At 33.7% G+C, this 25,995-nt stretch overlaps 2 protein-coding genes across 3 annotated transcripts in view; both read right to left on the bottom strand.

Moving 5' to 3' along the window:
- The window catches only part of LOC127867040 (uncharacterized), an 83,743-nt gene that overhangs the window by 11,845 nt on the left and 45,903 nt on the right, over positions 1-25,995 (bottom strand). The window lies entirely within an intron of this gene.
- Positions 1-25,995, bottom strand: part of LOC127867055 (uncharacterized) — a 113,854-nt gene that overhangs the window by 56,976 nt on the left and 30,883 nt on the right. The gene's annotated exons all lie outside the window — the stretch shown is intronic.

Raw genomic sequence — 25,995 nt, 5'->3', positions numbered from 1 at the left:
GTCAATTTTGCATTTAGAAAGAAGATGAAGTTTTAACGTTATCATAAACGTACTGGATCAACATTTGAAATAAAGACACGCCGTCATGAACACAAACTTTGTTTGGAACGCATGCTATCATTCGGAAAAAGAAAAACGCGAATTACAAAAGGAAAATGAATGAGATTGAGGATCTTGGGAGAAAAAATATGAGAGATTGTTGAAAACACTTTAGAACAAAAACAAAAAATAAAAATGGAAATATACCTTTAGATCTTTTTCGCGACTTTTTTAAGAACTTAGGAGGAAATGTTTTTAATTGTGAAAATGACGAATCTGAGTTTTTTAATGAACATAATAATTTTGATTTGCCGATTAACGTTTATCCGGAGCTAGATAGACCTATCTCTGTCAACCATCTGTTTATAAATATTTGAATTTGTTAAAAACGGAGGATAAAATGGAACTTATTAATCTGTCACTGTTTGTCAAAGACGCGCTATCTATACGATCAAGACTGATAAATGATATGTCATAATATATTCATCTCCTATATACTTATAATGTATGTAATATATTAACAACTGCATTTGTAACAATCTTATTTTCAAAACAACGAATTTTGCTTTCTGTGGTTTTTGTGTGTATCTAACATATTTTTTCTGCTTTTTTATTTTGTGTATAAAATCACGTGACAATATATATGTGGGATTGTATATATATAGACGATGTACTTTGTATATGTCTTGAATAAAAATATGTCTGTCTGTCTGTCTAATAAAACAAACACATCTTCGTCACTCAGACTGCAATCCGCCATGCATTCTGAACGATGACATCAGTCATTTATATTACTCAAACAAAAATGTCAAACCCGTGAGGGGAATCCCTTTGAAGTAAGAGACGGTTATTTTTAGAAATGCATATTCATGTCAGAAATAAAAAAATATGGGCTTCGTTTCCTCTCACCATCGCATTAATGTATTACAGTTTACAAAGCTATTGCAATATTTATAAGCCGAGAACAAACACAATAAATATAGACTTTAATTACACCAAACATTTCTATATTCTTTTACAGTTAAAGAAGTCACTTTCGATTTCAAACTTTGAACAATTAGGTTAAAAGCGAAATACTTTTAGTAATACATAACCTTCGCGTTTCACGTAGGATTCGTATGCGTAATAAATTAATAATAAATCCTTACCATAAAGAACATACTTGGAAAACAATAGTTAATTATACCATAATATTTAGTTCGCTTAAACTAAACACTTCGTTATAAGACGAACATCTCCAAGTGGTTACTTCCCCTCGATAACAGAAAGGTTAAACACCACTAACACAGTCTTGTAACGTGTCTACCTCCGTGTAATCTCAGCCGTAATAGACACTACGTTCCGATAATTGATTCGAATATTTCGATTTTAAAACTAATCTTAATAGTATTTATTTATTTAAATATAGTAACTTGTCCGTGTTTTACTGTAAACTATGTTTTCAACGTTAACGTTTGAAAAGAAAAATGCACACACATGTGCATAGTATATAAAACGCTCCATACTGAAAATCATTCGAAACATGAGGGAAATTAAAACGTGTAAATGCAATGGCTACCGTTTACGTGTTTGGGGAATGTAACTTCGACAAAGTGTTTGATTAAATTTCACGATATAATTTTCCAAAGGTTCAATATTTCAATCGTCATTTGAGTTGAAAGGTTGGTGTGAATTAAGCTTGTTGTCGTTCAACGAAAGACCGTAATAATTTTAACAAACTGCATCTTGTATCGATCTAGTCACCGATATGAGATTAGTTTTATTTGTAAGTCGGGACTCTTTCTATAGTAATTTAGAACAGACGATTTTTAGCATAGGTGCGTTTACGCACCTATGCTTATGGTATATACCACATTTCAAAAATCCACATCGAATGGTTACCCTTTATGAAGCCTTACCTGATCAAAAATAAGACGAAATATCTATTTAATTTAGTATATGGTCATTCTTACAATTTTTTTTTGGAAACGTTTTTCTAACGTTTTCTTCCAATAATATTGCTGACACCGTTTTTAGTGAATGTTTCTAAGACCGTTTTATGTCAAAAAATCTTCTTATAACCTAAAACAAATTTCGTTCGTAAAACAATTCTATCTGCACTATAAATCTCAATCTCCTACGCAGTGGCCTCCCTTATACTAGAAGTTACTGACCGGGCGAAGCAAGGGAAGTAACTGCTGTGAGGAGTTTCTATAAAAATCTGCATTCAGAAATCTGTATTCAGAACTCAATCTGTTGTGCACGTCTGCATCTTACGCTTACCACAAGTTTTACGACAAATTCTTGACGCAGACGAATAGGGTAGCGTCTATTTTCATTTGTGAAAAGAATAGTTCGATACAGATCTGTCCGTGCTTAAATTTTGAAAGGCTTGGGTAATTATTTTTCATAAGCGTTTCAAACACTGATGTAAATGTAAAGATTATCTATTTAAATAGTCGGTAATTGTTTGAAATTATTGATTTGAGAAATTCGCGGATGGCGATATCGAACTACATTATACCACGTGACGCCATTCTTCCCTGTATCTTGCACCTATGCTTTTAACGCCATCGGCGCTCTCGTTATAATATTCAAGCGCGTAGTTATTTCTATAGTATTGTGGCGTAGGGCTATTTCAATTGTATTGTATTGCTGTGGTATTTTGATAACATTGAAGCGCGCGGTTCTTTCTGTTGTATTGTAGCCTGGGGTTCCTACTGCAGTATTGTAGCGTAGGGCTCTTTCTGTAGCATTGTAGAGTGAAACTCCTTCTATATTATTGTAAGTAGCGGCTCGTTCTGTAATATTGTAGGGAGCGGCTCTTTCTGCGGGGTTTGTTCTATAATATTTAATAATATTATTGTTCTATAATATTGTTACACATGGCTATTTGTGCAGTATTAAGCACTGTACTTTTTCTGCAGTATGTAGCGCGGGGCTTTTTCCACGATATTGTATCGCGGGGATCTTTCTGTAGTAGTGTAGCGCGGGACTCTTTCAATAGTATTGCAGCGCGGGTGTTTTTATAAATAATTGTAGCGCGGTACTATATCTTTAGTATTGTACTATATCTATAGTATTGTCGCTCGGTGCCCTTTCCATAGTATTTTACCGCGGAATTATTTCTATAATATTTTAACACGGGGCACTAGCTATAATAGTTTGATGCGGGTTTTTTTGCATAGTATTTAACCGCGGGGTAAGTTTTAAAGTAATGTAGCGTAGGGCTCTTTCTATAGTGTCCTAGCGCGGCACTCATTCTTCAGTATTTAGCACGAGGCTTGTTCTATAGTATTGCGGCAAGGGGGACTATTTAAGCGCGGGACTCTTTCTATAATTTGTAGCACGAGACTTTGTTTATTTTATATCGCGGGACTCGTTCGATCGTATTGTAGTTCGATGCTTTTTGAACAGCCATGTAGACTATTTCTATAAAATTGAAGCGCGTGGATCTTTCTATAATATTTAAGCGCGGGGCTTTTTGTTTAGTATTGTAGCGCGGCGTATGTTCTAAAGTATTGTAGCGGATGGATGGCTCATTCTTCAGTATTTTAGCGCTGGACTCTTTCTATAGTATTTGAGCGCTGGATTCTCGCTGTAGTATTGTAGCGCGGGACTAATTATGTAATATTGCAGGGCGGGCTCTTTCAATAATATTGTAGCGCTGTTATCTTTCTATAATAGTGTAGCGCGGGACGCTATCTATAATATTGTATCGCAAGCTTTGCTTCTTAAATATTCTCGCGAGAGGCTCTGTATGTAGTGTTGTAACACAGGTCTATTTCTGTAGAAAGTCGTTACGTACTATTTTAGAGCTTGACTTTTCGATAGTATTGTAACACGGGACTCATTCTATAGTATTTGAGCGCGATAGTCGTAAAGTACTATTTTAGAGCTTGACTGTATGGCGGGGCTCTTTATTGTGTATTGCAGCCGGTGCAGCGCTCAACTATTTAAGTAATATTGTAGCGCGGGATTGTCTCTTTAATATTGTTGCATGTGGAACTTTGACCATTGAAATGTCTGAAGTATTGTAAAGCGAGACTCTTTCAGTTGTAATGTAGCCATGGGCTTTTATATAGACTTTAAAGGGATCTTTTCACGGTTTGGTAAATTGACACAATTGAAAAAAGTTGTTTCAGATTCGCAAATTTTCGTTTTAGTTATGATATTTGTGAGGAAACAGTATTACTGAACATTTACCATAGTCCAATATAGCCATTATATGTATCTTTGACGATTTGAAAACATAAAAATTATAAAGCGTTGCAACGCGAAACGATTGAATAATTTTGAAAGCTCTGTTGTTGTCGTTTAAATTGACGAAACTACGAAGATTGCTTATATACAGTATAAAATAATTATTCTGTGTATACTCGGCTGCATAGCCGAGAGGGCTAATGCGTTTTTACTCCAGGACTTCGGGGGTAACTGATTCGAGCCCTGGTGCCGGCTTCTTTTTTTATCTTGTTTTAATTTAATTCTTGATTTTTTACTGGAGCTTTTAAGATCCAATGTTTACATTTATCAATATAAAGCATTTAATGGCAAACTTCAAAATATGCCAAAATCTGTGAAAAGGCCCCTTTAAGCGGGGGAATATTCTTTAGCATTTAAGAACGGGGCTCTCTAAATAGTAGTGTAGCGGCTGAATCTTTGTTTAAAGTATTTAAACAGCTCGGGTCTCTTTTCAAAGCATCACACATCGTACAATGACTTTAAATTGCTATCTTGTCTTTCTAACATTTTTGTTTGCTAGCTTACCGAGGTGACTATTATCATACGCATTGACTATACAATATTATTGTGTACGGTCTAAATTACAAATTGCATTATGACAAACAGGTTTACATAATTTATAATATAATTTATTTGAGATATAGCCTAAAAAAAGATGTTAATTATTTCATTACAACAAGGTTGTTTTATTAATTTTGGTAAATCATTATATACAGCCATATTGAGTGCATTATTTTATTTTTGCATTTATTGGATGGACTACAATATCCTTCTGAACGACAATATCTTATTCCCTCGTGACGTACATGACGTGTGATGTTTATAGTTTATACAACTAAAGAAAGCTTTGTCGTAAGCTGCGTAGTAATGTAATGAATGACATAAACACAAACTAAATAGTTGGTGTGGTACAATTAAGTAAATAATAGCTTTTGATGTTTGGTGGGCTGATTAATGCCATTCTTCTGATCCAAAGATATCCACATAACTCAGTTCAACCTATATGTATGAAGGCCTTACTCTGGGAAACCTGGGTTTTCCCATAGCGAGGCTCATGTATCTAAGGTCAAATGCATTTGATTTCTTAGTCTCATTGAAACCATGCCAAGACCGTTTCCTGGGTGAAATCAGTATTAAGAGAACCATAATATGTCGAAGATGAAAGCCCCGCTGTAAACAACTTGCACTACGGAGTCAGCTAACTAGACCGCTTCATGCAACACAGGAAAATACACATGCCTCCATGTCAAACAGCCTAATTAACATTATGGATTGCGGCTGGATACCATTATATAATACACATGCCTCCATGTCAAACAGACTAATCAACATTATGGATTGCGACTGGCTACCATTATATAACAGAGCATACGCGTTTCAGTTTTGAGCTGTTGTAATTTCCAATAAAATTATCCAAACGAGTGACTACGTATACTTCATATATTTGGTGGGAAATATTGAAATGAACAAGACAATTGTATTATGTTTATACACTGTTTGAATTTATAAAAATGAGTCGTTTTGATATGTATAACGGATTCATAAAAGTTAACTTTCTTTATATGTTTTATGGTATTTGTCACAACTTAAGTTGTTTGAAGTATGTTAACATTTAACATTTACTTAAGTTTAGGAATTGTAATGTGCACATTTTAAATGAACGGATTTTTTTCTAAATGTTTTTGTCATTGTCATAAGATTCCATTATTTGTCATACCATTACATTAATGTCTGCCTGATACAACGATGCCTGATATATTTCTTTAATTGGGGTAGGCCATATTACGTGGAATCAACTGTAAAGTCATCATTTCTGGTACAATACAATAAGATTCAACAAAAAAAAGCAGTTTGCTACCAAGAAGTTATATATTTAAGAAACAAAACACAACAAAAACCGCAAACAATATATTTCACAAATATAAAGGAAATGAGGTTATTATTAACTTAACCAACATCAAACATCATATTTATTCCCGCTAATGATTTTCTATTGAGTGTTAATATAATGATAATGATACACATATTACGGAATCAGTATTAAGCTTTTAATAAATAATGTAAGAAAAACGCTATACTCGATGTAGAGGAACATTGCTAAAATATGTGCTTACATGATGCAAGGCCGATCCGACCATATCAACAATACTTTTATTACAAGCAGTTGTAATGAATGCAATTTTCTTTAATTATTACAACAAACTATTAGAAGATGAAGCGTGTACAACAGGAAAGCAAATGAGGAGACATGCGCAACAGGTTATTAGTTACAATAATCCAACTCCCAGCTTGACCATTCTTATATTGGCACATTATCAAACGTGTACATAAGGTTAGTAGATAAAAAAGTGGAGTTTAATATTTTTAGGTCGTTTTGTCAAACATCCTAAGATGTGGGTTGTCGTCACTTAGTTTACACTTAGTTTGCACGTGTAAATGGTTTATCAACGCAGAATTCTTAATTAAATGATGAATCGAATTTGACATATTTCTTTCAAGGTGACCGCACACGATTTTGTAAATTCCACATCGAGATCTATCATATTTTTACACATTTGCAAACCGTTATGCAATGCATTTCGAATCGAACTTGTTAGTGCTCAAACTATTATTAAATACAATCCGTAACATTTATAGCATGAACAAATCGTTTATTGCACACTTATGTTTCCTTTTTGAAAAACGTTCGATTTACTTTTAGATAAAACTATGTTTAATTAAAACATAAACATTACCCATATGTGTTGATGTACACAGTCGTCGAATCTGTGCAAACATGAGTATTTTATTGATAACAAGATGAAGTTTTCATCATAAACATTCCAAGATGTTAAGCAGGTAAACGTACTTAAACAGATACGTAGGTTGGAACACAGCATAATACCAACATTTCTTCGTGCACACATTGACGTCACTCAGTCTAAAATGCACCATGAATTCTGAGCGATTACAACACCCCATCCTTTGTATTACTCAGTCAATAATCTAAAATGCATTCACATCAATTATGTTAGAAAACCCAATGAGGGTAATCTCCTTGAAGTGAGCGATGTTTCTTTTTTAGAAATGAATCATCAAATGTAAGAAATTTCAAATAGTAATGTGCCTACTGCATCACCTCATTAATCTGATTACAGTTAACAAAACAATCGCACGACCTAAAAGTTAATTACAAACAAAATAACACAAAATAGTATAACGAAAATGCATGTTTCATATGTTGTTTAGCACATAAAAGAAGTCACTTTCGATTTCAAAATATAAATTGAGTTTCTAGCCATTATATTTGACTAATGCAGACCATTCCTTAAAAATAAACAACATAATGCGTGATAAAACTTTAACCATAACATTATCAATCCTTCGCTTTATCTACATATTTTGAAAGAAAAAGAACGTTTCTAAGCGGATACTTCACCCTTTCGATCACATTAAGGTTAGACACCACAAAAACACAATTCCTTCAGCGATTAAACCTCCGAGAAGCATTATCAATCCCTACCACCATTACACACCTCGTTATGATGGTTTATTCGACTATTATTATGAGTAAACAGTTTATATTTAAACAATTATTTAATTATATTTTCTATACATGTTTCACTGTAAACAATCCCAGACCTTACAGGAAGTTTCACTTATGAATGTAGCGGCAACCGTTCCTTTGGGGGAGATAACATTGAGGAAATGTTTTATGATAAAACAGCACGATATCAATTGTCATTGTATTTGCATCTTTAAAAATAAACTAATTTAAGTGTACGTTTATTAACATAAAACCGTAAACCTTCATACATGTACAGGTATTAATACGTCAAAGTAATCGAAATGTAAAAACCTATTAAGTGACATATAAGGGTCCCGACAATAATCTGTATTAGAAGTTAAAGAATTGACATGACGCCTTATCTATGATCGCTCCGCCCACTTAATCACGTTGCTCAGTGGGTAGCAAACCTAGACAAGCTAACACCACAATGGCTTTATTGCCTATATACTGCATGTAGATTAACGCGATATTCCGGATTATTTTTTTATGGACGTTTTGACACAATATAACACTTTTATAAGGGGTTTGTGTCATTTAGTTGTTCTGCGAATGCAACAAATATACGTTTATAGAGACCATCAGCTAATTATAACGGTTTTTTCGATAGATGAATAACGCTCTCAAACGCTTGCGCGCTGACCGACATCGAACCTGTTATTACGTGTGATGGTGGTATTAGCAATAAATTAACACTTCTTCAACGGCATTTTCCCAGGTTATTTACGAAACATTTTCACACGTATATTTGACACGAACTAGCGCTTTAAACTGGGATTTCGGTGAAGTTTTACACGCTTTCTGACACCGAGTGTACCAAAATCCCACATGTTATTACGTATAAAAGTGATATTAATAATATTAAACATTGCTTATGAGAAATTTATCAATCACTATAATTGAAAGTGCAAGACAGCACAATAAGTTTGGTCATTGTCATATATAAAGTAGCGCTGTATGAAGGGGAATTCAGTAAAGCTACCTGTATCAGACGCTGGCGCAGGTACCATCTTCTCCAAAAGTCGGCATTTATTGGTTATATCAGTAATAATAAATCTTATCATGTGGCACTTATCGATTCGATTCTATTAAAATTGAAACATATAATCGTTTTCACTTGTCTCTGACACACACAAAACTCGATTTATAACGGTGATTTCGTTAAGTTAGGCAAAGTTGGTACCAATTTTCTCTATTATTCTACGAGCACACGTGATATAAGTCATACTTAATAATGCGTAGTTATTTCTAACATAACATTTCCAGTTTTTTAAATAAATAAATGCTCCATAAGGGTGATCTCGGTAATTTTACACATTGAAGCTTCCACTTGCTCCTGTCAAGACCGCATTTCCGCGTTTGAAATGGTATACATGTGTATTTAATTAATCAAACCTATGAATACCGAATGTGAGAGTTACATAAAACCTATTCACACCGTTTTTGCCTTATTTCATTTCCGCTTTGTTTTTCGATCAAATCAAACGAAATCGTTGAAAAAAATGAGAACTAGGCATTCGGTTCAAAGGTGGATTAAAAAGCGTTTATTGGTGACATCACATGTCTGCACATGTGAAGATACCGTAATTAATTTAATATATCGCGTGTCACCTTCTAATAACATGGTAATGGCAATAAAGTGCATTACTATCAGAGTAATGAAACACAGCACAAATTAGGCCTCATGCTGGGTTTTATTTCTCTTTCAATAATGCAGATGAACCTCGCTTCTGTATATTAATGACCTAGTAACTAATAAAACTTTTTTTTTAAACGTGAAATATTATGTGATAATGAGATCAATAACATAAACTATTTAAATCTGTTAGTATATCCGATAAAAATATATTATAATTGTCTGTGACAGTGTTGACGTTCAGTTGTTCGTGGTGACGACCGCATGCATCTATACATCTCTTACACTTCTCGAGATCTCTTTTCGGCTTTGGAAACGATACAAATTAAATGTCACCAACTAATCTTTCAGGATATCGATTGTCCGAGTTACATAGTCCCCATCGACACCGTTTGTCCATTTTAAATTTACTTTTGTAAAGAGGAAAACAAACGAAACTCGCTAAAGTAAAAGTGAACCTATACATAGCTTGTCTAGAAAATGGCGGACAGTTCGTTGCTAACTAACGCGCCCGATTAATCGATCGCTGATTGGTAGATCAGTTCTTAGATAAGAACTTTATTGACAGGCGGCGTCATGTCAATTAAAATAAACACATACAAATTTAAGTTAAATACGTATGATAGCATAGTATTCATTTGCGACTTAGTCCAGATCATGAGCGAGCATGAAACGCTGAACATTAGTTTTACAGCCTAAAACATGAATGGAATTATCATTAATATCATCTAAATACTGAATTATATTTATCTTTATAAGCAATGTAACAGCTATATCGTTTTCTTTTGGTTTTAACTAAGTTTTGGCAACGAAATGAGTTGAAAATATTCATAATAATATACGTAGTAAAGTTATTCACGTACGACATAATTAAAAAATAATTTAATATTTATCGACCCTTGATTAAAGGCACGCGGAGCAACAACCTACTAATAGTAACCAACGTAAAAATAACAAAAAACTATAAAATTTTATGAAATATTTTAAAATGATATTTAACTTTCTGTTATACCTTATGATAAAAAATGACATTTCTGCATTAAAATAACAGCAATGAAAATAAACAAATTGTTATTTTCACCGATGAAAATAACATATTTTCGGAATTCCTTTTTCTATTTTTAGATTATCGAATTAAATCGTACTTCCCTTGTTTATATCCTTGTTTATATCTTTGCTATGATCACGAGTAAAATAAAATCGGTATTCCACCGAATCCAACACATTTTCTTTTAATTGTATGCTCTTTTTACCGTTTATTTACATTGTAAAAGAGTTAAACTGACGAATTTCCCTGGAATAATGACGTCATTTCGTCAACAAAATGATGTCATTTCGTGGACAAAATTACGTCATTTCAATGTATTGAGGCTAGCCATGGGAGAAAAGGTCACTTTTCAGCGAAAGGGAAATTATTATTAATTATTTTCTTGAAAACTGGGCATAAAAGAAACAGAAGTTGTGTTCATGTCAGTGTAAGATCGTTTGTTATTTCACTCGTGATCATAGAAAAATAATAGTTTCACTCGTGGCTGCGCCACTCGTGAAAATATATTTTCTCTGATCACGAGTGAAATAACAAACGATCTTAACTGACATGAACAAATGTTCTTTATATATTTATTAGACTCACTTTGGTATTCTCATACTATCGGAGAGTTTACCGTTGAAATTAAATATTGCATTATTTCGATAATGCTATAGCCATGTTAAACACATACTCACATTCAAACAGCCATCAAAAAATACTATTAATTACCAACTACTGGCCAAACAATTACTACAATATTGTTTCCAACAGTTTAGAAAAAATAATACCATATGCTATTTCTAGTCAGGATTAACCATAACCTTAACCCTAACCCTGACCCTGGTCATGATTTGATAAACGACAGTATATTGGCGAAAACGTTCGATTTATGCACGAATATACTATTTTTTTCAAATAAATTCAATAATCATGGTTAAAATGTATTTGCTGAATCATGAAGGCTGTTTGACTCGTCAAATAATGCATTCATGTTTTAATGTTTGGAAAGAATGAACTCCGGGAAATCTCCTAAAAATAGTAACACGTATTCTACACAAATATAAACAGTCCTATGACAAACACATTTTTTTTCTCTAACAACTTTAATAAAAAAACGAGAAGTTAGACAAGAATTCCCTCAATTTTTAACATAATGTATTGTATGTATTGCGTTTTCATGTCAACATATACAGTCTAGTGAACATATACAAGGCATAACACAGCATACTGTTGGCGAAATTAAACACTTGTTGCTGACTGTGCTTATTAATACTCTTACGTAGTTAAACTATAGACTCGTTTCGCGAACTAAATTTCGTCGTTGATTTTATTTGGTCAATCATCAGGTCTGCATAGATAAAAAAATGCAGAGTATTGAACATTGGCACATAGACACTATAACATAGAATTAAGTAAATAATTGACATGTCTACGGAGTTCGAGTCGAACTATCGCATTAGGAATCCCTTAAACAAATATAAACACAGCAAATACTGAATACTGAACGATAACACACCAAATAAAACACATTTTTAATTTTGCATTGAACATCGATCATAGTTGCTTGTGTATATCGTTTGGAGTCGTTATCAATATGACGAGGTAAACGAAACCAGACACACGTTAGATGATACATAGGGTTGTGGTGCTGAACATAGTGATAGTTATTTATGATTACGCGATTTATGTTGAATGTGTTATTATTTAATGAAATGTTGTCCTTTTCCGAGCTTGGTTGTCAGAATTGATGTCCGTGCTTTTTGGTTCTTACACTTGTGAGTATGGCTAAAACTTAAGTACGTTTTAAGACAAGCTATGCCTATGAAGTATTTGATGTAGTTTATGTTGAATTAGTTTTAATATACATTTGGTGGTTATCGATATGAACTTAATTAAATCAAGGTGTGGCTTTACTTAAATACTTTATATATTTATATCATGTTACATGTTCTGACTTTTTCTACGCACAGAACTTGCTAGTTCTATAACACATGTTAGACGAAGTTTCTTCACTTAAATTATTGCAAAAGTATAACCATAAAGCTTAGTCATACGTAAGACTCAGCAGCGGTTTCTTTTTTGAGCGGTTTTGAGATCTTGCAAGTTGAGATTACAAACTAAAAACAATCTGGGGGAAACGCAATTAAGTGAAGATGATAATTTATATTATTATTTGAACATCATCAGCATATACACGACGAGTGAACTCAACATTTAGCGATCATGCGGGATTCATAAACGACATTGTTTGAAGTCACTCCGACTGTTTTCAATTGTGATATGTCGTTCTTTTGGATGGGTCAACATTGGTTTTGGGATCTTGCAAGCTGAGTTTACAAAACAACAAACTGGGAGCAAACGTTACTTAGTGAATATGATATCAGTGAACTTACAATAAGGCGACCATGCGGGATTCATAAACGACATTGTTTGAAGTCATTCCGCCTATTTCCGATACTGCTTTAACATTTCCTTGGATGGGCAAACACTATCGTAAAGTTTCATTTAATAACCTCACAGGCATAGCGACAACACAATTTAATACTAATAACACCTCATGATAACAAACACACATTTTAATGTATCCATTTACTTTCGATGTGTGTATGTTTTGGTACGCATGATTTATTGCGCCTGTACGCCAAATTTTACAATTGCATTTTACCTTACGTGCACGAAAATAAACATTACTCAAAAAGCAATAAATCCTGCATCCTTTAAAACCATCACCTGCTACAATAGCAACCGATGAACCCTAGTTCCAAAGAAACTTAAATTTGCATAACATTAAAGAGAGTAGCAACATACCGGTTAGCGAAATTTGGCGTAACGATCAAGCCGGTTGCTCGGTTAAGCCCTCTTTTCCTGGTTTGCGGATACTTAGTCGAGGTGGCTGACCTTGATGTCCGCAACTGATGAAGTTTGATATTCTGAAGTACTGCGAGTATACTATGACCATTGACTTATGTAAGAAATATATTAAATTAATAAATATGCATACACAATTCCAACTACAAACATAGTATCATAGAACGTGACCCATTTATGGAGATAAAATTAATTAAGAAACAATTTATTTACACCCACGCTTACACAACAACAATAACTCACTCTACTACATATTCTGACAAAATGCTAGTAAGTACTGGTTTCCAACAGTGATAAATATTATAAAATATGGAAATAATAAATTTAGGCAAATAGTATAGACCTGATAATTGCGTTAGCCGGCTATCAACAATTGTCAAATTGGCTTCAATTTGCAATTTATGTCTATAAGTTAAACGTCAATCACTGAAAACATTTTTTTTAATTAATGCACTAAACCTATCATGATTTACTAAAAATACTTGTGTTTGATACTTCAGAAGGATTAACGCACTCGCAATTTATAAATGAGTCTTATATATGCCCATTAATTGGTTAATTGATATATTTAACATTTTCACATCAACGGTCCATTATAAACATCCGCCATATTGTGAACTCCGCTGCCTCCAATAATCATCATCAGGCGAACCTCGCTCATAGTCTCGTACATGCGTCTATGTATTGCGTGCAATATAACATCTGAACTATCAACCACCCAGTTCTCATCCCTACAGAGTTTCACTCTGTTCATCTGCGCAAGATACAGCAAATCGAGCTCCATTTTTCTGCAGTTGAACCATCGAAAGGGTTCAGGGTGAGGGATTAGGGCTTGTCGTATCTTTGGAAGTCTCATTATCATTGAAGGGCCTTCATTCATCATTTCTGTAATCGTTGATATCCATGTACTCTTCTGTTCCTCCTCCAAACCACAGGCTGTCATCAGATTTCTATCTGGAATCATGTAATATTGCAGCTCTCGGGTGAACAACGCAACTCTAAGCGCATCCAATCCTTCATGCAACAAGTGTAACATACTTTTGTCATGAAACAAGGACTGAGGATTATTTTCCGCTATCCATAATACAATGGTTTTTAAAGTGTACGATAAAACTTCTTTCTTACGTGGCTTTAATACATCGTTCTTTATCATTTTCAATAAAACATATAATTTAATTTGAGTGTCATTAAGATTGTATACTAGTTCGATCTCACCGGTGTTGAAACAAACTCTCCATTCAACATGTTGATATTGACTGCCTTTAAATCCAACAGGCGTAAGAAATGCACCAAGTGATACGACTTTCTGAACGACTTCCGGTGGAGGCCAGTGGCGAGGTCTTGCGGCCCATGTTGACAAGATGTTGGGGCAAAAGTAACGTAATGCTTGTACCATGTCGGTATGTACTATTCCCATATATGTTCCGGGGATGGACGGCCCTGCACGGTCATGCAGCACCGTGTGTGCTGAAGGCTAGAACAATAACTTACATGTACATCACTGCTTAGAAGGGAAACGTTCTACCACTGAAATAATGAACTTTAAATAAAGATTGCAAAGCCAAAGTCATGTCCTGGGACCATTAAAACATGTATTTTCGGAGTTTACCATGTGTAGAAAGCGAGCTTTTGGTGTATTAAGATCCCACTGTGTGGTAAGCTAATTTAATGTATCGTTTTAAGAAGATAAGTACTAGTAATTACTTTGGGGACCAATAATTGATAATAATCATGCATTGCTTTTAATTTTTACATGCATTCAATCAGAGTACAATACAATGCTTTTTTAATATCATAGGAACGATACGAATTATGTTGTGTGAAATATTATCCTTCTCATTAGAAACCATCGGTAAATAACTTTACATCTTACATGGGCTCGGTTGGATACACTTACTTGTCTAGGGAACCATTCTGGTGCATCACGTCTGGCGCCGTCTTGAGCAATCTATGCAGTATCGCAAAAAGATATAAGGCACCTGAATGCCGCTTAGATTAGTATAGTAATAGTACAGTTTATTGTCATTAAATGGGGATTGTTCAACAATAAAATGCACCCTCGTGAACACTTCTGCGCATAATTCAAACAAGTCTCCAATGCCACGTGCGCGGCACTAAAGTAAGGTGCATTTACGCTTATGTATATAAGTTAGCCAATTCGCTTACAATTCTTTTCAAAAATAAAAATGCGTATGAGATGGCGTCTGTTCGTATTACAGATGCTTTTATACGAAACATGCTTTATCTCGAGCGCAATACTGGTCTTTAGTTTGAAAGCAAGGGGAAGGTGCAGACATGTTGTGTAGTTTTCGATATATGGTCCGTAGTTTTTCATAGCCAGTCACTGAAGTAAATGACGTAATGGATTTAACAATATGATGCTTACCTTTGCCATGAACTTATGATGACGCTGGGAGAAAATTGTACTCGATAAGAAGTCATTCCGCGGCTTCTCTTTAATCCCAAACTATGAAATTAATGGTATTCAATTTCTATTGAATATAAAGTTACTAATCCAATAACGAATTTAACAGCGTCAGTGAGGAGTTTTTAACTAATAATAAGACTTAAAAAATGCTAAACTCAATGATCGACAAACATTTTTTGCTTAAATGTTTGCTTTTCTGATGCCATGTGACCAATTTAAAACCATATTTATATAAAAAGTTGTATTGAATGCACCTGTCTTTTCTTTCTATATGTAAATGTATAACAAATGAGTACATTTAAATACATAATATATTGTATGACGATATCTATATGATTACTCAATACAATTACCGAAAATATAATACAAGTCTCCGTGACCAATCGGAAAGGTTGATTAAAGGGTCGAAGGTTGAAAACTGGTGTCTCGCTAGTCATATGTGCTGGTAGGCACGATGGACAACGTTGCTTTATCAAGGATTTAAAGATGCATTTGGTTTAATTCACCTATGCAGAAGAAACAATAGAAAGAACAAAATAGTAAATCTGCTGAAATGTTTGAAAAAACAATCACCTTGCCCGTAAAGAAACAAGAGGACCATGATGTTCCTGAATCGCTCACCTGACTAACCTTGGTTCATTAACTTCTATCAGACTATGGCTAGCTAGTTCATATTAATAAATTAAGTTGCACAAGTGGTCAAAATGGAAGGTCATCAAAGTGCATAAGTTCATTTTAAGGAATTGAGTTGAATTATATATAATATCAACCCAGATTCAAACAAGATAAACAATCTGACTAAATTTCATACAGCTCTGATTAACTGTGACCTCTATCGTCTACAGGAAGTTTAACAATTATTTGATCAGATGTCCCATATACAATCCCAAGCAAAATTTCATCAATTAATACATTCTTACAAAATTTTATTAAGACGTGATGAAAACTGTGACCTCTTTTATCTACACAAGTTTTTTTCTAGAATTGGCCCGGTGACCTTATTTTTGACCCCATATGACCCATATACGATTCAAAATTAGATATTATCAAGATAAACATTCTTTGACCACAACAAATTGATTAAATGTTCGACGGTTTGCCGCACCTATAAATCTTAAAACGAAATACAAAATATATGTATTTTTATTTTGCGCCCGCATCAACAAATTTGCTGTGCAACTATGAATTAAATGATTTGGTTTAATTTAGCCCACATATTTTACGACATAGACTGTTATAACGCTTTGAGTTATTAGATATCTTTACAGATAATTTTAGTAATTTTATATTTCAGCCGCATCTGCATCAGGATGTGAAATGTTGCCCGTATGCGCACGATTTGTAAAAATATGTTATAAACTTGTTGATATTGATTACGTTAAAATATAAAACAAGGGAGCCAAGATGGCCTTAGTTGATAGGAGTCGGTTCATTCAATCTTTAACAAATGTGAAACTTGACCTAGATATTGTCCAGGCAAACATCCTGGTCAAGTATCATTATTATTGAGCAAAAACTCTGGCGTATCGAGTGTTTACGAGGTTTTTGTAAGATTTGACCTGGTGACCTATAGTTTGACCCCTCATAACCAAACATCGAACTTTGTTTACAAAAATAAATATTATGACAAAGATTCATCAAATCTGAAACAAAATTGTGACCTCTAGAGTGTTTTCAGGGATTTTGTATAATACATGTATAATGAACATTTTTACAATCTAAGGGCAATGATTTTGGCATATTTTATGCGATTTTGCTCATTGTCAAACCTTACTGAGATATTGTTGCCATATAGCTTCTCAGCAACTTTGATAAAGAATTCTTGATACATGTGAATGCTAGAATGTTTACAAACCAAATGTGGGCGGACGGACGGCGGACAAAGACCAACCCTAAAACCTGAGCAATCAGGTGAGCTTAAAAAGTGTTTTTTCATCGATCTTAGCCCTTTTCCAACATGTCCGAGATATAAATAAAGCCAATGTATTGACTTAGTTGCACGATGATTAAGCACAACAAATGACTTCTACACAAAGTTTCTCTATAGTCATATAAGGAAAACTGGCCCATCCCGCCTGGCGGCCATGTTTTTTGACCGATCGGGAACATATTCAAAGTCATCTGAGATATAAACAAAACCAATATTTTCACCAAGGTTCATAATGATTGGGAAAAACATGTGACTTCTAGAGTGTTCACCAGCTTTTTTACTGTGTTAATATAAGAAAAATAGGACCCCCTCCCCCTAGCATCCATGTTCTTCAACGGACAGGATGCATTTTCGAACTTAACTCTTGTATCTAGAAAAAAAATATTCTGACCAATTGTTATTAAGATTGGGCCAAAAATGTGAATTCTAGAGTGTTCACATGTTTTCACTATATACATAAATACATTTAGCGAAAACTGGCCCGCTCCTTGGAGGCCATGTTTTTTCACCGATCTGGACCATTTTCGAAATCATCCGAGATATCAATACAACCAAAGTTTTGACCAAGTTTCATGATGATTGGGCAAAATTTGTGACTTCTGGAGTGTTTACAATATTTCTTTATAGCCAAATTAGGAAAACTGCCTCGTCCACTGCATTGGCGGCAAGGTTTTTCAACGGACAGGAACCACTTTTTAACTCAACCAACATATCATTCAGACAAACATTTTGACAAAGTAACATGAAGATTTGTCATGAAATGTTACTTCTAGAGAATGTACAAGGTTTTTCTTTTTTCGACCTAGTGGTTGTAAATTCATATGGCAATTATATTTGTGTATAGACGATTAATGTGATTACCATACTGTTCCACTGGTCTTTTAAATACAGCCACATATTGCACCTAGGAAAGTAAGACATCCAACTTTTAACAAATACGCATCAACAACATATTAAAGAGCCTTTTCCCCAAGTTAATTCTTTTTTATTTTAAATTATGCCCTACTTCGAAGATGAGGTGTTATATTGTTTTGTTGGATATCGGTCGTTCTGTCGGTAGACCAGTTTGTTTCCGATCAATTACTCGTCCACGAACTGACCGATTGGCTTTAAACTTCTCATGTGGATTTGCCTTGGAAGTAGATAACCCCTTTTGAAATTGTGGTCACTAGGTCAAAGATCAAGGTCAGTGTCACAATAAGTGTGAAAATAGTTTCCAATCAATTACTCTTCAACGAATCGACTGATTGGCTTGATATTTCACATGTGCATTGGCCTTGGACATAAGATGACTTCTATTGAAATTGAGGCCACTAGGTCTAAGGTCAAGGTAACTGTCACAATAAGTGTGAAAATCGTTTCCGATCAATAACTCGTCAACTGATTGACCTTTGAGCTTGATACTTCCCGTGTGCATTTACCGTTGAAAGTAGATGACCCCTAATGTAATTGGGGCCATTAGGTCAAAGGTCAATGTCACTGTTTTAATAAGTGTGAAAAATCATTTCTGATCAATAACTCGTAAACGGATTGACCGATTGGCTTGATACTTTACATGTGCGTTGGCATTGGACAGTAGATGACCCCTATTGAAACTGGGGTCAATAGGACAAAAGTCAAGCTCATTGTCACGATACGTGTCTAATCGTTTCCGATCAATAACTCGTCAATATCTTGTCAGATATCCTTCATAATTCACGTGTGCATTTGCCTTGGACAGTAGATTATCCCTATGTAAATTGAGGTCCCCACGTCAAAAGTCAAGGTATCTGTCTCAAAAAGTTTGAAAATCGTTTCTGATCAATAACTCGTCAATCAATTGACCGATTGGTTTGATACTAGACGAGCCCATTTTCCTTGGACACTAGGTCAAAGTTTAAGGTCACTGTCAAAATTAGTGTTAACATCGTTTCCGGTCAATAAGGCGCCAACAAATTGACCGATTCGCTGGATACTCCACATATGCATTTGCCTTGAACAAAAGATTGCCCTTATTGAAATTTGGGTCACAGTTCAAAGTCCTGTTCAGGGTGGCATATGTCTCCGACCGCGGAACTCTTGTTAACAATCGGTCCCAGTGAAAATAAAAAGGTACATCATAAGCATGTGTTTCCTTGGAGACATTTCATAATTGTCGACACTTAAACGTTTTTAGTGCGTTGGTTGTTTTTTAAATATAAAAAGTATTAACAAAGTGGCATATTTTCGAGTAAGCAACATTCTTATTTTTGAGCTTTTTTCATACATGTTAACTAAAAAAAAATCAAAATTCAGATACCGTACGAATTCCTTATCGCCTGCCTTTAAAAAAAAATGTCCAGCGGTAGTAAGTACAACTGTTCATGAAAATCCTAGAACTTAGTAAAAACTGGCCTATTTACAATCTAGATATTATTCAAAGAAAGTGTTTATAAACAGTTTGATTGTGTTGACAGAGTGTATATTTCAAAAAGTGCCCATTAAATTGAAAAAAAACAGTGAATAAAATACTTTTACATCTTTAATTAAATTAACTAGCTATGTCTGTTTGATTTCTATATTTTGATATTTTTTATAATTTTCACCGTCAGTATGATTTCAATATAAATCGTGCAAATCCGCTAATTTGCGTTTAACATGTATGCACCAAATCGGCGAATAATTGATGGCCAGATGTTATATCAGAGAATTGATTGTGTATGTTCATCTTTATTTATCATATATATCAACTTTACCGGGACATAACCACATGATTGATACCTTAACGCTTATATTACATGTATGTTATTTATGTGTTGTTTTAGCTAATATGTTGGATTTCTATGGTGGCATACTTCTGCATAAGATAACCAAATGCTGTCATACACATGTGACGAAATTTCATGAACACTTTCGAATTCAAAATGGAATTTTCAATAGGTTTATCGAAACATCTCTCTGTTTAAAGTCCATCAAGGTCTTCATATTCAGGTTAAGAATGCGCTTAAGTTCATCTATTGTTTTTGTTTAATTTTCTTTTTCCATTAAAACAGTGCTTTATTTTTGAAAAAAAACATATGGTTAAATATTAATTAAAAATACTGGCAACTATCTAGAAATAACTATTGTGTCATATTCCTGCATACCAAAACCTGTTACTTTTCAGACTATTATATTCAGAAGTGGGCACTTACTTCATAGTATCTACTTGATAAAAAAAGTTAAAGACTTAAAAAAGCAAAACGTGTTGATATACATTTTATGTTTTCTTACACATTTGTTTGAAGTTTTCATGTTTCGCTGGAATACATACACAATTATTTGACAGCATGATATAAATGTTTCTTGCACTACACTATGTTTGAGAATTGAATGCTGTGTGTTTTTAATTGTATGATAAGGCAATCGCCATTAAAAGATGCTTAGTAATGTAATTACACTTATAGATCACGATGCTTTTTATCATTACTAGTATAAGTTTCGTTTTGATAAATTATCGCCTTCGTCTATACGGTTATTCTTTTTAAGTAGTACGTTCATTTTTATTTACATTTATTTTCATTTGCAAGATGATGATCTGAAATATTAACTAGATTACCTTTATGATGCTATATTCTTAAATATTTTTGTTCAAAGAAGGGATGTAGTTAATAATTGTTCGTAATTTTATTTCATCGTTCGTCAAAAAGTTGTAACTCTGTTGCTTTTGTCTCCTTCCTACCATTTATTAATTAAATGGTAATTAAATTGAATGCGTATTAATTCTCTTTTACTACTATTAAATTTGAGTTGCAATGCTATGAGTTTACATTTTATTTATACTAATATGTATCAGTAATATTGTTGGGCAAAATGTGAGATTGAGAGCACTTAAACCGGTTTAAACACACAGTGCTTAGCATAACCGTTCCAAGGCGGTGACCCCAGCTTTATTATCTTTTGTGCGTATGTTGTTTCGTATTGTACCGTCGTTTTGGCAATTTGATACTTGCCATAAATAAAGGACCACGAACGTGTGCATAATATGAATGCAATACTGCTGGAGCAACTGGAGTTTCACTTCGTTATATTACATAATATCAAAACATAGAATTGTTTGCATTTTTTTTTAAATTTAATTTATATTTGCATATGAATAAACAGTTAACATATAAAACACATAACATATTAACAATTCGTCAACTAATTTTCTTGTTTTCAGAGTGTACATGTTTGAATAACTGTGTTTTTTGTGAACGTATGTTGAATAGTATGCCTTTAACATAACAATCAAGTGATATTTTATTTTAATCGATTTTTATGCCACTCTTGGAAGATGAGGGATTATATTGTTTTGCTGGATGTCGGTCGGGCGGTCTGTCTGTCGTCGGTCTGTCTTTCGGTAGACCAGTTAGATTCCGATCAATAATACTCGTCAACACATTGACCGATTGCCTTGATATTTCACATGTGCATTGCCCATGGAAAGTAGATGACGCCTAATAAAATTGGAGTCGATAGTTTAAATGTCAAGGTCACTATCATAATAGCGGTAAAAATCGTTTCCAATCAATAACTCGTCAACGAATTTACCGGGCTTGATACTTCAGTAGATGACAGTAGATGACCTATTATAATTTGGGTCACTAGGTCAAATGTCATGGTCGCTGTCACACTAAATGCAAAATCGTTTCCGTTCAATAACTCATCAACGAATCGACCGATTAGCTTGATACTTCACATGCGCATTGGCCTTGGATAGTAGATAAGCCCTTTTGCAATTGGGGTCTCTTGGTCATAGGTCAAGGTCACTGTTAAAATAAGTGTGATATATCCGATCGATGACTTGTCAACGAATTGTCAAATTGGCTTGATACTTCACATGTGCTTTGGCCTTGGGCAGTAGATGTCCTCTTTTGAAATTGGGGTCACTAGTTCAAAGCCCTGTTTGGTGGGCATATATCTCCAATTGAGGAACTCTTGTGTTTTGTAAAGTTGGGGTTTTATACATTTACATCTAACGTCACAATTAATAAAAATGGATATAACATTGCGTGTTCTTTTCAAGATTTGTCTTTGTTATTTGATGATGTGTGTTTTGTTAAAATATCAAGTAATTAATTTTACAAAAATTCTTTTGTCGCTTAATACATCGATAAGTTGTTAATTCGACGACATTCATAATGTAGCAAACATAAATGTAACTGCTATTTTTGTATAATTTAACGTGTTCATTTTGTTCGCATTTTTCACATTGTTCATATCGATCTTATTTTACGATCAATTTAATATAAGGGGCCTACTTTTCACGGAACTTGTCATGATTGGCTCTTAACATTCGAGCGCTAAGAAAGCCTTGCACCAAAGATGCATCAATTGTTGAGCCTTTCTTAGCATAATTAACGTCATCTCAACAACACATACCGAATACCTTCTAGTGGTCTCAAATATACGTATGCTTTTAAGTTAACGAAAAAAAAACGTAATATTTGGTTCAGACATATACAATTTTATATGCTATTTTTTACGGATAATGTTTTCAGTAATAAAAGTAAAACTGTTGCAAATGCCTTTTTCTGTCTCGTTGTGTTATATTTTAAATATTCTTGCATTGTGTAAACCCCTAATCTTGATATTAAATAAAAATATATTTTTTTTAGGAAGTACATAGGCCATTGTTTTAAGAAAAACACCTTTACGTGTACATTGTTCCAGCCTTAATCATCCGTGATAGCAAAATCTGCAAAGCTGTGTGATGTTTGTATAAGAATATCGGTCACGGACAATGCATTGTAAGAACCATAACGTAATATTATAGAAGCAAACCATAATGTCAAAGTAATACAATGGTATCATTAACGACTATTGCGGAAACAATATGAAAGCGAACATAACCACTCATAAATAGCAGCATTTAGTCTTCTGACATTTACGTTATTGATCTTTATGGCAAATAGCTTTACACTGAATGAAGTTCATTCGAACCTGCCCATTCAAGCACTGACTAATACATCGTCAAAGGCCTCGTTTCAAAACAAACTGATCGCCATTTTCTTCCGCTACATCCTGGTCAGGCGCATAAGACATTTCCTCTCCTGTTGACAGACACAACAATGTTTGCGCCAATAGTCCGTCACATTTCTTAATTTCAAACAATATCGACTTTTCTTCCGACATGCACACTGTGGGGTCGTATAAGCAGCTAGAACATCGTGCTAAAATTGTATCAACGTGGTCGTCTTCTGAAATGATTATAAAAGCACGTTCATGAAGTCTAATTTAACAAACACCATTTATTTAAACAAGTAAGTAAGTATGAACATTGGTTGAGACAAGTATTTTTCGCCATTATACCCTTTATACCTTGTATAAATTGTTTAAATTCCGCTCACTTAACAGCCATACCAGCAAGAAAGTTATTAGAGTTGATATTGTATTCACATTCGCTCTTCTTTCCTCGACTACACGCTACGAATTTTCTTAGTGGGAGCTGTAATTGTGTTTTTAAGTTATTGACTGTAAACCACTTATAAGAGAGCTGAAAAAATGGTTGTACAAAATTGTAATTGTTTATTGGCTCTTATTTAGACGAGCGACGAAATTTAGCGTTTGTATGCAACCTGGAGATTATCTGCCTACAAAATGTACCACCAAGTTTCATGACGACCCTGTGAAACATATCGTAGTAAGAAAGCAGACAAGTATAATCATACTTGGTTTTTTTTATTATAATGCTTTATGTGATTGAGCTGGTTATTGAGCTTTTAGGCCCATAAATAGTACTGCCAAATTATGTAATGATCAATATTTTAACAAATATGTATGCAATACATGTAATTGATTATTTTCCTCAAGTTGATTAGATACATGTTCTTAAATAAACCGAATACGACTAGTGCTATTTCAATTATATGGTTTACATTCACTGCCCAAGGTCTCAATAAAGGAAAAAATAAACAAGAATGATTTTTGCAGTGAAAACCCCATAATTTGTTGCATTAAAACGCCTTAATAGTGGGTAATTCAATAAACCGTTACATGAATACATTTTTTGTCTAATACACCGATTCAACACAACAAAAAATATAAATAATTGTGAACAAAATGACATACGTATATATAACAAATCATTTGCGTTTATGGGTGATTACTTATTTTCTTGAACTGGCATTTGTAAAATATCAAACTAATGATTTATGTTATGTCAACATTATAATGACCTTGCATATGCTTCATAGACAGACCTCCATATGATATGTACATCGTATGACGATGGAAAGTAGAATTTTTCGTAAAGCATGGAACTTGGTAAAATAACCTCTCTACAAAATAAACACAGTGTTTATGAACAGTTTGACCGCGTATCTAGTTTAAGTGTCCACTATATCAAAATATATAGATGTGTTGCGTCAGTTAATATCTTTAATTTTGTGGTGGCATAAATCTACATTGAATTAACTTATCAATTTCATACACAATTGACAAATTCCCGACTACTTTTAAATTATAAATGAAATGTGTTTTGTTTGCGAAAGTTTTTTTCAACTTCTCTCTGGTCTTCATATTTAGTGCATTGATTAACATACGATATTTTGAGTGAGTGTTAAAACGTTGGTGCATTAAATTTCCTTTTCATAAAAAGTAATGCTGTTGTAGATTTTTTTGTCAAGAAAACGCTAAGCTTGTAAATAACTATTGACTAATTAAAAATAACTACCATCGAATACCACTGCATAACAGATCCTCTTACCTTTCGTAAAAAGTAGTTGTCAGAAATTTATGAAAAATTCGGAACATTTTATAATAATGTCCACAATTGATCTCTTTATTAAATCTTAACGGTCGTTCAAATCCTAAATAGTAAAAAAACAATTTGAAATTACCAATAACTCGAGACAACTAGCAACACATTATGATGTTTTTTTCTTCGAGAAAATTAAACAATTATCATGATTATTCTTTCGAAAACAAATAATAACAATAATTATCTACTACCGTCTGTGAATCTGCAGACAAGCAAGAACGTATGGCGTTCTGAGTTTTTTTGTTATTTATTCCACTAAACTCCAAAGTCAGAAGCCATTATGCTAGCAAGATTACATCACAATACCCAAACACAAAGGGACATGTAATGTTTTATTTAAATTTGACAGACAATCGGTCGGATATTAACATACAATATCAACTTAAAGATTTATAAACTCATAAAAGTTTCACACATTCATTCGATTTGTACTTGATAACGCTATGTATTTTATTTTGGCGGATAAATTTTCTTGCGAAAATTTCTTGTGGCGGAGAAAATCAAGTAGCTGACAGTCTCCTTTTGGTAGGCACATTTTTGGAAATTTCAATATTA

This window comes from Dreissena polymorpha, chromosome 2 (genome assembly GCF_020536995.1).
Source record: "Dreissena polymorpha isolate Duluth1 chromosome 2, UMN_Dpol_1.0, whole genome shotgun sequence".
In the NCBI taxonomy this organism is placed as follows: domain Eukaryota; kingdom Metazoa; phylum Mollusca; class Bivalvia; order Myida; family Dreissenidae; genus Dreissena; species Dreissena polymorpha.
This window is presented reverse-complemented; position numbering and strand designations above follow the sequence as displayed.